This window comes from Mus pahari, chromosome 10, assembly GCF_900095145.1.
Source record: "Mus pahari chromosome 10, PAHARI_EIJ_v1.1, whole genome shotgun sequence".
NCBI lineage: Eukaryota > Metazoa > Chordata > Mammalia > Rodentia > Muridae > Mus > Mus pahari.
The window spans coordinates 84,391,679-84,403,894 of record NC_034599.1 but is presented as its reverse complement, the minus strand read 5'-3'; the positions used below and the strand labels follow the sequence as shown (position 1 = coordinate 84,403,894).

At 38.5% G+C, this 12,216-nt stretch overlaps 1 pseudogene; it reads right to left on the bottom strand.

Annotated features, from left to right (window-relative positions):
• Positions 1-1,438, bottom strand: part of LOC110328411 — a 15,864-nt pseudogene extending 14,426 nt beyond the window's left edge.
• Positions 1,439-12,216: the final 10,778 nt, after the last annotated feature.

Sequence of the window (12,216 nt, the reverse complement as noted above, 5' to 3'; positions counted from 1 at the left end):
TGAAAGCTTAAAAGGTAGTCTCATTAGAGAGAGAAAAAGAGAGAGAGAAAAAAAAAAAAAAAAAAAAAAAAAAAGAAAAAAAAAAAAGAAAGAAAAAGAAATGTAATGTTAAGAACATGTAGAGTCCAGGCTCTCTCCAAGCCAAGTTTTAGGTAACTTCATTTGATTTGACTAAAATCTTCTGGGAATAGCTTTGGTTTTAAATGATTCTTAAATAAATTATTCAAATGTTGATCAAAGGTCCATTCTCTATGTAAATTTTCTATTGTCTCCTTATTCGATCCATCCTAGAAAGGGAGAACAATACACCCATGGAAGGAGTTACAGAGACAAAGTGTGGAGTAGAGACTGAAGAAATGACCATCCAGAAACTGACTCACCTGGGAATTCATCCCATATACAATTCCCAAACCCAGACACTATTGTGAATGCCAACAAGTGCTTGCTGACATGAGCCTGATATAGCTGTCTCCTGAGAGTCTCTGCCAGTGCCTGACAAATACAGAAGTGGATGCTCACAGCCATCTATTGAACTGAGCATAGGGTCCCCAATGGAGGAGCTAGAGAAAGTACCCAAGGAGCTGAAGGGGTTTGCAGCCCCATAGGAGGACAACAATATGAACTAACCAGTACCCCCAGATCTCCCAGGGACTAAACCGCCAACAAAAGAGCACACATGTTAGAACTCATGGCTCCACCTGCATATGCAGCAGAGGATGGCCTAGTTGGACATCAATGAGGGGAGAAGCCCTTTGTCCGATGAAGGCTTTATGTCCCAGTGTTGGGGAATGCCAGGACCAGGAAGCAGGAGTGAGTAGGTTGGTGAGGAGAAGGAGGTTGGAGGGGAGAGGGAAAGGGTGTTTTTTGGAAGAAAAATCAGGAAAGGGGATAACATTTGAAATGTAAATAAAGAAAATATCCAATAAAAAAGAAAAGGAAAGTTTCTATCTCAAGCCCCACTAAGTCATGAAATCAAGGCAAAGGAGGAAGCTTTTTCATAATTCCTGCAAGTCTACCTCAAGATTAATCTTGCACACTGGCATTGCTATTTTTCATTGATTTGTGCAAAATAGCTGAAATATGCTGTGAGCGACTTGGACTGCAGTTGTGTCCTTTGTAAACCAATTACGGTATTGAACAGAATGCAATTTCCTATGTGGTTTAAGATCATACTGCATGCCCATCTCTGCAAATGGAGGTGGAGGCATGCCCAGAGCTCAGATGTAAGGCTGGGAGAGAGCTACATCACCACCATCCAAATTCTACTCACCCGCTGCACCAGCCAAGCATAATAGAAGCACTGGACAAATGACTCCTTCAGGGCATCACGGTGCTGACATAGGACAAGGACATCCCTTTCCCATCTGTGCCATACTGCACTGAAGATCTCTCTGCCATGCTGAGGTCGTAGCTTGTACTTCACTTCCCTTTCTTTCATTTTCATATTCAAAGACACGTTCGGCAATTCACTTCACTTTTCACAATAAATTGCAAAACTTTTGTGTTTTTAAATATCCACACTAATATATATATATATATATATATATATATATATATATATATATATATATATTTGTTACAATGGTTACATAGAAAGCAATCAGTGCCCAGATCCATTAGTGTTCTACTGAGCATTTGTCACACAAGGCAATAGTATGAGTCACAATTTGTCATCTTAGAAAAAAAAAAATACAAAATCCAAGAGATCATTAAACATCCTGATACGTGGGGGGAAGGCCACAAATACACAACTGAGAAGTCAGAAGAAGTAATAGTGTCCTTCAAACAATAGTGCTACTGGTATCGCTTTTCAAAATCACTAGGAGTTTTCTTCAAAGCACTTCTAATTTGAGTGTTACAGAACCCTTCTCCCTCCTCTTATCTTCCTCTTGAAAACGGGGGATGGAAAGAGTCAGAGCCGAAGGTGCTGGATGACTTCATGGAAACAGTGTCTTCTGAACACAGAAGGGCTGCTGTATGTGTGAGCTCATCGTGGTGAGTTGCAGGAGACCAGTGAAACCCTCTCGAATCCCAATATGCAGAGGAGAATTAAACCTGAACTCCTAGCTGTGGAGCTATAGACAACTGTTAGCATCTGGACGAGAGACGGTCAATTTTCTCTATGAACGGTCAATTTTCTCTATGAACAGTGCTTGATAAGTCCAGCATTCTCCAGTGGGTATTGGGCTTGATTTTTTTTTTTTTAAAGGACTAAGTCGGGTGTGGGGAAATGAGAGTGAATCTGGAAATGGTTTTCAAGGGTGAGTATGCTTAAAACACATTGTTCAAAAGAACTAATTTTTTTTTATTTGCTGAAAATAGATTTTAATTGTAATGAACAAGAGATTAACACTTCTATCTAGGTAGCCCACATTGCCTTATGAAACTTGGAAACTGTTCAAACCCAGCTGGCCTCTAACTGAAGACTCATTTTAAAAACTTACTCTGAAGAATAACAAGGCCTCCAATAGGTGAGAATAAGGAAAGTAATTTAAATGTGGCTGAATGCAGAAACAAATTCACAGACTCGGTTAGGGTTCTCATTGTTGAAACCTATTCTTTTGGAAAATCATTTTCTTTTTGCCATTGGACAACAAAATGCATTGTCAAGAAATTTTATAGCAATAATTATAAAAGATGTCCCTCTGAACCTATTGAGGTCTCACTGATTTTATAACACCCAGCAGACCTCCCTGCAGGAGAACACTATATTTATGTGAGCAATATATGCGAGAATTGAGATCATAAAATTAAATGACCACATAGAACTGTCATTTATATGATGAGCACCTACATATGTGAAGGCTGGTTTATTTTGCAATGTTGGGTTGCGCTAAACGGTCCACTTATGGCGAATGTTTTAATCACACATTTCTTCACTCTTTCTGCAATATTACCCTTGAAGGACTGGTAAGCACTTTGCTACAAAATGCTAAATGCTTACTAGGACTGCCGTTCTGGCAGAAGAGCTCACTAAAATAGAAGTACTGTACATATTGTATGCAATTGTTTTATGAGAGACATTATGGTTACTAGAATAACATTTCACCATTACCAACTGCTGAGAGAAAAGTCATTAAGATATTTGGCAGGCCAGTGCAATTTTTCAACAGAGTTATAGTACAAGGCTATAGAACTGTCTCTACAGAGAGAGGCTGGCTGGCTTACAAGAGAAAAGGAACCAAGACTCAAAGACTTCTGTGGGATCTTATTTGAAGTAGTTCGTTTTCAGAGTTTAGTAAGCAAGTTGCAGAAATAGATGTGTCTAAAGAGTCAAAAAACAAAATAGAAATGCTTGTGCAAAGTACATATTTATTTCTTATATGAGTACTTCTTATATATATTTATGCACATGTGTATATTCATTATTATAAAAGATATACCTCCTGTAACAAGCTTAATAACACTGTCAATGATTTAAAACACCTCTTTCCACGGACCTGCCTTTGTCCCAGTATTAAGTAGTAGATTAATTAACATACTTTTGAATATATTCATGTATAAATGCATACGTGTTTTCCCATGTGTAAGAGTACAAGGTGGGGGTGGTGCATGCCTGTGTGGGGCCTGAAGCGGATATGGGTGTCTTCCTCTGTAGTCACTCTCTACTGTTTTGAGGCATTGTCTTTTGTGGAACAAAAGATATCCTTCTGGCTAGTGCAGCTGGCCTGTTTCCCGCATGCTTCCTCTGTCTGCGCTTCCAAGGGAATGGGATGACAGGCAGCCGCCATGTCTGCCGGTTTTGACATGGGTCCTGCAACTCTGATTTTTTAGCCTCAAATTGGCAGAGTGAATGCTTTAACGACTGAGGCTTCACTCCAGCCCCAATTTCTTCTCTTTTATTCATTTATTTATTTATTTATTTATTTATTTATTTATTTTGGTTTTTTTGAGACAGAGTTTCTATGCTTAGCCCTGGCTGTCCTGGAACTCACTCGGTAGACCAGGCTGACCTCAAACTCAGAAATCTGCCTGCCTCTGCCTCTCAAGTGCTGGGATTAAAAGTGTGGGCCTCTTTCTTTTTAATTAAAAGATATTCATGGATGGAGCATGAGGAAGGATAAGAGTACACTGGGAAACATTTTTTCAAATAGAGGAGGAAGAAGAAGAAGAAGAAGAAGAAGAAGAAGAAGAAGAAGAAGAAGAAGAAGAAGAAGAAGAAGAAGAAGAAGAAGAAGAAGAAGAAGAAGAAGNAGAAGAAGAAGAAGAAGAAGAAGAAGAAGAAGAAGAAGAAGAAGAAGAAGAAGAAGAAGAAGAAGAAGAAGAAGAAGAAGAAGAAGAAGAAGAAGAGGAGGAGGAGGAAGAGGAGGAAGAGGAGGAGGAGGAGGAGGAAGATAGTATGAAAAATCACATCTTAATATATTTATTAGTGATTTTTTAAAAGGATAGGACTCCTATTTCTGTTGGTAGCATGCTTTCCATATGTAATTCATGTAAAAAATAAAGCCAAGTATGGTGCCACATGCAGGCCCAAGTCCCATTGAGAGACCCTGTTTCAAAAAACAAGGTTAAATGGAGAGAAACTTGAATCAATTCCACTAAAATCAGGCACTAGACAAGACTGCTCTCTCTGTCCCTATCTATTCAATATAATACTGGAAGTTCTACCTAGAGCAATTAGTCAGCAAGAGGAGGTCAAAGGGATATAAATTGGAAAGAAAGAAGTCAAAGTATCACTATTTGCAGATGATATGATTGTATACTAAGTGACCCCAAAAACTCCACCAGAGAACTGCAAAAGCTGATAAACAACTCCAGCAAAGTGACTTGATATAAAGTTAACTCAAACAAATCAGTAGCCTTCCTATACTCAAAGGATAAACAGGCAGAGAAAGACACCCTTCACAATACTCACCAACAATATAATGTATCTTAGTGTGACTCTAACCAAATAAGTGAAAGATCTGTATGACAAGAACTTCAAGTCTCTGAATAAAGAAATCAAAGAAGACTTCAGAAGATGGAAAGATCTCCCATGCTCATTGATTGGCAGGATTAATGTAGTAAAACTGGCCATCTTGCTGAAAGCAATCTACAGATTCAATGCAATCCCCTTCAAAATTCCAACTCACTTCTTCACAGAGTTAGAAAGAGCAATTCTCAAATTCATCAGCAATAACAAAAAAACCAGGATAGTGAAAACTATTCTCAACAATAAAAGAACTTCCGGGGGATTCACTATCCCTGACCTCAAACTGTACTACAGAGCAATTGTGATTAAAATCTGCATGGTATTGGTACAGTGACAGGTAAATCAATGAAATAGAATTGAAGACCCAGAAATGAACCCACACGCGTATGGTCACTTTATATTTGACAAAGGAGCTAAAACCATCTAGTGGAAAAAGAGGATAGCATTTTCAACAAATGGTGCTGGTTCAACTTGTGGTTAGCATGCAGAAGAATGCAAATCAATCCATTCTTATCTCCTTGTACAAAGCTCAAGTCCAAGGGGATCAAAGACCTCCACATAAAACCAGATACACTGAAACTAATAGAAAAGAAAATAGGGAAGAGCCTTGAGTACATGGGCACAGGGGAAATTTTCCTGAACAGAACACCAATGGCTTATGCTCTAAGATCAAGAATTGACAAATGGGACCTCATAAAATTGCAAAGTTTCTGTAAGGCAAAGGACACTGTCAGTAAGACAAAACAACAACAGATTGGGAAAAGATCTTTACCAACTGTACATTCAATAGAGGGCTAATACCCAATATATACAAAGAACTCAAGAACTTAGACTCCAGAGCACCAAATAACCCTATTAAAAAATGGAATACGGAGCTAAACAGAAAATTCTCAACTGAGGAATATGGAATGGCTGAGAAGCACTTAAAGAAATGCTCAACACCTTTAGTCATCAGGAAAATGCAAATCAAAACAACTCTGAGATTCCACCTCATACCAATCAGAATGGCTAAGATCAAAAACTCAGGTGACAGCAGATGCTGGCAAGGATATGAAGAAAGAGGAACACTCCTCCATTGTTGGTGGGATTGCAAGCTGGTACAACCACTCTGGAAATCAGAGTGGTGTTTCCTCAGAAAATTGGACATAGTACTACCTGAGGACCCAGCTATACCACTCCTTGACATATACCCAGAAGATGCTCCGCCATGTAAAAAGGACACATGCTCCACTATGTTCATAGGAGTCTTATCTATAATAGCCAGAATCTGGAAAGAACCCAGATGTCCCTCAACAGAGGAATGAATACAGAAATTGTGGTACATGGAATACTACTCAGCTATTAAAAACAATGAATAAAATCCCTAAAATTCTTAGGCAAATAGATGGAACTAGAAAATATCATCCTGAGTGAGGAAACACAATCACAAAAGAACACACATGGTATACACTCACTGATAAGTAGATATTAGCCCAGAAGTTGGAATACCCAAGATACAATTTATAGACCAAATGAAGCTCAAGAAGAAGGAAGACCAAAGTATGGATACTCTGGTCCTTCTTAGGAGGGGGAACAAAATACCCATGTGAGGAGATACAGAGACAAAGTGTGGAGCAGAGACTGAAGGAAAGGCCATCCAGAGTGCCCCACCTGGGGATCCATTCCATATACAGTCACCAGCCCAGACACTATTGTGGATGACAAGTGCTTGTTGAGAGGAGCCTGATATGGCTGTCTCCCGAGAGGCTCTGCCAGTGCCTGGCATATTCAGAGGTGGATGCGCTCGGTCAACCATTGGACTGAGCATAACGTCCCCAATGGAGGAGCTAAAGAAAGGACCAAAGGGGCTAAAGGAGCTTGCAGCCCCATAGGAGGAACAACAATATAAACCAACCAGTACCCCCAGAGCTTCCAGGCACTAAACCACCAACCAAAGAGTACACATGGCTCCAGCTGCATATGTGCAGAGGATGGCCTTGTTGGACATCAATGGCGGGAGAGGCCCTTGGTCCTAAGAAGGCTTGATGCCCCAGTGGAAGGGAATCCTAAGACAGGGAAGCATGAGTGGGTGGGTTGGTAAGCAGGGGGAGAAGGGATGGGGTAGAGGGTTTTTTGGAGGGGAAACCATGAAAGGGGATAACATTTGAAATATAACTAAAGAAAATGTCTAATAAAAAATATTCTGGGAAAAAAAAAAGGTCACTGGCTCCTGAGGAATTGGACCAGAAGTTGCCTCTTTCTGCCCTCCACATGCATATGCAACAATTCCTCCCACATCCTCCCTTCCACTATTCACGACCTTCAGGCTTCTTTCTGTCTCTCTCTGTGTCTCTCTCTGTTGCTGTCTCTGTGTCTCTCTCTGTCTCTTTGTCTGTCTCTGTCTCTCTGTGTCTTCCTCGACCTCTCCCCCTTCAACCCCTCCCTCCCCTCTCCCACCCCATGGCCTATCTAGCCACAGGTTCTTAGCCTTATTGGCAGTGTCTAGCATAGGTTCCATCTCATGGAACAGGTCTTATGAAAACTATCTGGGGATGATTCTTTGGTACCACCTTGATTTTTTCCATGTTCTATTGCTAAATAATCTGGTGTCTTCATAAATAGGGTCTTACCATCCTATTTTTAAAATGGAAACCTGGACCACTGGGATCTCTCAGACACTGATCCACCAACCAGGAAGCATACACCAGCTGATATGAGGCCCCCAACACATATACAGCAAAGGACTGCTGGGTCTGGACTCAGTCAGAGAAGATGCACCTAACTTGGGGCCCCAGGGAGTGAGGAGATCTGGTGGAGTGGGGTGGGGTGAGAACATTCTCTTGGAGATGGGGAGGAGGGTGGGATGTGGAAGAGTTGGAGAGTGGATCAGGAGGGGTATAAAGTCTGGACTGTAAAAAAAAAAGATTAAAGAATAAACATTTTAAAAATAATAATAATAAAGTCATGTGTCTGTAGATTAATACAATTATACCCTGATCCCCATTCTGTTCTGTTGATCTATTTTTAATGCCAGCTGCATATGTTTTGATCACTCTAGCTCTGTAGCATAACTTAGGATCAGGAAAAGAGGCATGTGCAGGAGGCCTTCTATTACTCAAGATTATTTTACCAATTCTGAGTTTTTGTGTTTCTACATGAAGTTTAAGACTAACTATTAAATTTCGATAAAGAATTAGGCTTAAATTTGATGTGGATTTTGTTGAATATGCATAAACTTCTTAAGCAATGGGTATTTTAACTTAATTATACAGACTACAACACAAATCTATGAGCATGCAGGGGGTCTTAACATCTTGTGGCATCTTCTATTTTTTTCTTCAGTATCTTGAAGTTTTTATTATGAGTCTTTCCATCCTTATTGAGATTTATTACAAAGTATTTCTGTTTGAAGCTACGGTGACTGGTACCGCTTCCCTTTTTTCTCAGAATGTTTGCCACTTCTATATACAAAGTTACCGATTTTGTATATTAATTTGTACCCTGCCATTTTGCTGAATGTATTTATCAGTTGCAGAAGTTTTCTGGTGGAGTCTTTAGGGGTTTTTTTACGTATAAAATTATGTCATCTATAAATAGGGATGCTTTGACTTCTTTTTCTCATTGTATCTTCCTGATCTCCACTAGTCTTATTGCAAAGACTTCAAGAACTGTCTTGAACATAAATGTAGACAGTCAGCCTGCTTGGATAATTCCCGATCTTTGTGGAAATGCTTTGAGTTTCTCTCTAATTAGAATGATGTTGGCAGTGGTCTTGTAAGTTACAAAATATTCAAAATAATAATTGTGTTTCCCATATGTTGATATTGAAGATGTTTTTCATATTTGATGATAAATAGTAACCATGAAGCATAAAAAATTTTAAGTGTTTATTTTAAAAGGCACTGTATTTGCTAAAGTATTCAGGACTCTTTTACTAATGAAACTGAAGGCATCTTTGAAATGCTGGACAGAAACCCTCTGAGAAAAAAAATTCAAGAAAATACTTATTTCAGTTTAAAGAGAGCTGGGAAATCCTGCCTGGTAATCAAAATAACTTTTTTTTCAAAGTTTTCAAGGCATGTGACCCTAGGGATAAGATAATTAAACTCAATAAAGAACAAAATTAAATCATAAAAGTTGAATAAGTCAAACCATAAAATATTCAATTATTATTGCCTGTGGGGTTTGTTTTGTAAATATTTCATTCGTAATCTATATCCAGCCTCCTTGCCTCCCAGTCTTTTTAGGGCCATCAGGGGAATAAGCCCAAGCTCCTCCATTCAGTCACTCGGCCGCCTTTTAGTCTTCTTATAATTTATTAAGTGATGCTTTAGAAACATAAGTACTTGCACGCTTGCCTCCTCGTCACTTTGTGCATTGCTCCTTCATTCACAGAGCTGCTGCCATTGGCTATATAGAAGGCATCCATTAGGACGCTGGCATATCTTAGCCATAATTGTTCCTCGCGTACAAGCGCTTCCACTCTTGCCTCCAAGGTATTACCTGAAATGATCACTATCTCCCATGGTTGAGAAGAGTTTGCCTCTCAATTCAATTTACAGAAATCCTCAAAAGTGATCTTTTATTATCTTCCAATTTCTAAGATAATGATTATGTAGACATTCAAGTTCATCATATTACTTTTTTACTGTGTACTTGCTTATGAAATGTGAACTCAAGTGAATACAAAATAGGACTTGAAATGTCCTACATGTAATACAAAGTTAAAGACTGCATCTGGATTTAATCATGTAACCTATATCCATATGACATCATTTACTGTTTCCAATAAACATCTTGGTATTCACATCATCATGATTTTCCTATTGTAATAAATTACATGTGTAATTTTTCTAGTAGAGCCAGCTAATTAGAAAGTGTTAGCCTCAGAAACAATTTTTTCAAGGTTTTTTTTCTATTTTTATTAGGTATTTACTTCATTTACATTTCAAATGCTATCCCCAAAGTCCCCTGTACCCTTCCCCCCACCCCTGCTCCCCTACCCACCCACTCCCCCTTCTTGGCCCTGGTGTTCCCCTGCACTGAGGCATATAAAGTTTGCAAGACCAAGGGGCCTCTCTTCCCAATGATGGCTGACTAGACCATCTTCTGCTACATATGCAGCTAGAGACANGAGCTCTGGGGGTNCTNGTTAGTTCATATTGTTGTTCCACCTATAGGGTTGCAGACCCCTTCAGNTCCTTGGGTACTTTCTCTAGCTCCTCTACTGGGGGCCCTGTGTTCCATCTGATAGCTGACTGTGAGCATCTACTTCTGTGTTTGCCAGGCACTGGCATAGCCTCACAAGAGACAGCTATATCAGGGTACTCAGAAACAATTTTTACAACAAACATGAGAGTATATGTATCCTATCAAAGTTTACTTAAAATATAAGCACAATTTTCCTTAATAATCAAGTCATATTTTCTAGGGTAGTGAGAACCTGTTATCTATGTTAAAACTTGTTTTCAGGTTTATATTTGGCTTATGACTGTGATATGTTTATATTATTTTAATAGATGATTAGTGGCTATTGTAATTTCACATTTTACTCTATAGCATCTTTTTATCAATTATTTTCATGACTACAAATTGCATTTTGAATAGTTTTCTGTATATGTAAAATTCTCAATATGAATTTCTCCCACACAAACTGAAAGCAGAACCCACAATTTCTAGTTCTTCTGTATCTATTGATCAGAAATGCGACCTTGGTATCTTCGATCAGGTAAACCTATGCAAGACTCTGCTACATATCAATACAATGTCTGTGCTTCAGAGAGCTTATGTGTCATTGGTATTATTAATACCAAAATGTTCGGCCAAGTTGAAATCCTAAGAAAAAATGCATATATGGTTTCGCAGTTTTGATCTTGTAAATATGGTATTTTGCTTGCTTTTCTGTGTGACAACTTAGCTGCTTCTTTGGGTTCCTATTGTTGGCATGAGCACTGGTCCCTGGAAATGGTTTCTCAATGTATTGTCTTTCCAACCCATTTAAAGTTTCTCTGAAATACTTAGCAGCATTTAGTAATTTTTTTCCTTTTGATATAAATTGACCAGACTGGAGTCTGAGGTTTGAAACTAAACGCCTTAGCTGATAAGCATGGTTGATTTTGTTTTCTAAAAACTTAAATATTGGATCATTTCTTTATACCCTATGATTGGAAAACTGGAAAAAAAAAGTAATATTCAAGAGTAAAAATAACTCAACATTTTAGCAATAAAAAACTGAGAAGCATTTTAAAATATTTGCATAATTACAAATGGCTACATGGGATTTTAAAAACTTGTGTGAGGGGCTATAGAGATGGCTCGGCAGTTAATAACATTAAATGCTTTTCCAGAGATCAAGGGTTCAAGTCTCAGAACCCACACGGTGGCTTATAACTGTCTGTAAATGTAATTCCAAGGGATCTGATGCCTTCTTCTGGCCTCTATAGGTACCAGCAAAACAAGTGGTACACAGACATGTTTGCAGGCCAAACACAATTTTTCAAATATTAATGATTTAAAACTACAGTTATGGCAGTAATATTTAAGGAGTGGATCGTGAATTTGAGACAGAATAGGACACATAAGAGGAATAGGAGGGGGAAGAGAAAGGTGTAAATGATGTGAATATTATACTCATGTGTGAAATTCTCAAAAACTGTAAATTTAAAAAATAATATTAATACAGTTTCAGGAATCTTTTAATCAAAGACCCAATGAAGTCTAGATATGGCTAAATCTTTAGCCAATGCTGATGACCTGAACTTGATCCCTAAAACCTACATGATAGAAAATAAGACAAACTCCAGCAAGATGTCTTCTCATCTCTACACAGACACAACTGCATCTCCATTTCCTTCCAAAAATAAATGAATAGATAGTTTAAAAAATTAATGACTAACAGCAAATGTATGGTAACAAAAAAAGGTGAAACACTATAGTGCTACGAAGAGATAATGGAGATATTAGAATGGGAGGATTAAACTGGATAGGACTGGGAAAGCAGAGTGAAGGAGAGTCTATGGGACAGGACAACTAACACTAGAGGCCTCTGGGAAGCCTAACAGAAGCCTACAACTGTAGACGCTTCACAAAATATGCACATATATAAAAGGAATTCAAATAGAGACAGCATATAATTCGGGAGACAATGCCCCATTTAGGTATCTTATATTGGCAAGTAAAACCTCTAGTATGAGGAATGGGTTGTATCTTGTTATTAGCCAAAGGGATCCATGCATCCTAAGAAACACAGGCTATTGCCAAGGCTATTGATTGCTCTGTGCACAGGGTCCCACTCTTTTTTTTTTTTTTTTTTTTTTTCAAGATTT